The sequence below is a fragment of the Nyctereutes procyonoides genome, unplaced genomic scaffold, assembly GCF_905146905.1.
Source record: "Nyctereutes procyonoides isolate TBG_1078 unplaced genomic scaffold, NYPRO_anot_genome, whole genome shotgun sequence".
NCBI lineage: Eukaryota > Metazoa > Chordata > Mammalia > Carnivora > Canidae > Nyctereutes > Nyctereutes procyonoides.
In genome coordinates this window covers 19,757,079-19,758,661 of record NW_026575141.1, presented here as the reverse complement: position 1 = coordinate 19,758,661, position 1,583 = coordinate 19,757,079, and the positions used below count along the sequence as shown (strand labels likewise).

General features: G+C 48.8%; 1 pseudogene; it reads left to right on the top strand.

Annotated features, from left to right (window-relative positions):
- The first annotated feature begins 258 nt into the window (after window positions 1-258).
- On the top strand, window positions 259-1,306 carry LOC129498160 (malate dehydrogenase, mitochondrial-like; annotated as a pseudogene).
- The last annotated feature ends 277 nt before the right edge of the window (window positions 1,307-1,583 follow it).

Below are 1,583 nucleotides of genomic sequence, written 5' to 3'. Positions count from 1 at the left end.
AAGCAGAATGGGGTTTAGTTGATGGGGGTGGAACATGGAGAGGCTGTAAGTAGGAAGACCAACTGGAGGCTATTGCAATTGCAGGGTCTGAGACAAAGAGGGCCTAGAATAAAGTAGAGAGGTGAGAGTAAAAAAGAAAAAAGTAAATTCAAAGGTATAAGGAAAGACTGAAGCTTGTGGATAAGATGTAAGATAGCAAATATTGCTGCAGCCGCCGGCTCTGCGCCTGCTCTTCGGCTTCCCTGCCGCTCCAACAACATGCTCTCCGCCCTCGCCGCCCTGCGGGCGACGCCTCTCCGCCGCAGCTTCAGCACCTCGGCCCAGAACCAATGCTTAAAAGTAGCTGTGCTTGGGGCTTCCGGAGGAATTGGGCAGCCCTTGCGCTGCTCTCAAGAACAGCCCCTTATGTGAGCCGCCTGTCCTCTACGATAATTGCTCATACACCCGGGTGTAGTGCGAAGATATGAGCCAATCGAGACCAGAGCCAACCGGTGAAAGGCCACCTCGGAACCTGAGCAGCTAGCCGGATTGCCTCAAGGTGCGATGTAGGTGGTTATTCCAGCCGGAGTCCCAAAAAAACCAGGCATGACACGGATGAATGTTCAACCACCAATGCTTCAATTGTGGCAACCCTGACTGCTGCGTGCGTCCCAGCATTGCCTGAGGCATGATCTGCGTCATTTCAAATCCGGTCAAACTCCACCATCAATTGCAACGGAGGTTTTCAAGAAACACGGAGCTTACAACCCCAATAAAATCTTCGGGGGTGACGACCTGGAATTGTCAGGCCAACACTTTCACTTGCAGAACTAAGGGTTTGAGATCCGCGCGAGTCATTGTTCTGTCAATGGCGTTCATGTGGGAAGACCATCGTTCCCCTTGATTCTAGTGCACACCCAAGGTGGACTTCCCCAGGACAGCTGACATCCATCACTGGGCGGATTCAGGAGGGCCGGCACGGAGGTGGTGAAGCCAAAGCTGGAGCAGGCTCTGCCACCTGTCCAGCATACGTGGCGTCGGTTTGTCTTCTCCCTTGTGGATGATATGAATGGAAGAAGGAGTTGTCGAATGTTCCTTTGTTAAATCCGGAAGCAGACTGTGCCTATTTCTCCACTCCATTACTGCTGGGGAAAAAGGGCATCGAGAAGAATCTAGTCATGGCAAGATCTCCTTTGAGAGAAGATGATAGCAGAAGCCCATCCCGAGCTGAAGGCTCCATCAAAAAGGGAGAGGTGTTATCGGAGAGGAGTTTGTGAAGAACATGAATATTGATAAAGGGCAGCCAGCTAGCAGTCCGTTTCCCTAACTTATGAAGGGTGTCATGTCCCTGCCAAGCCATCTCCTGTCCTCATGTTTCCGTTGCGGTTTAACAGCAGTGTCATGTTAACGTCACCGCCCTTAATCGCAAAGTCCGTCAGTGTGTGCATCAATAAAAGCAGCTTCCGTTTTCGTTTTTTAAAAAAAAAAAAAAAAAAAAAAAAAAAAAAAAAGAAGCAATATTCTGACCTAAAAGTTCATCTTATTAAAAATACTAATTTGTCACAAAAGAGATATAACTGTAAATAGGCCACTATACATGGATA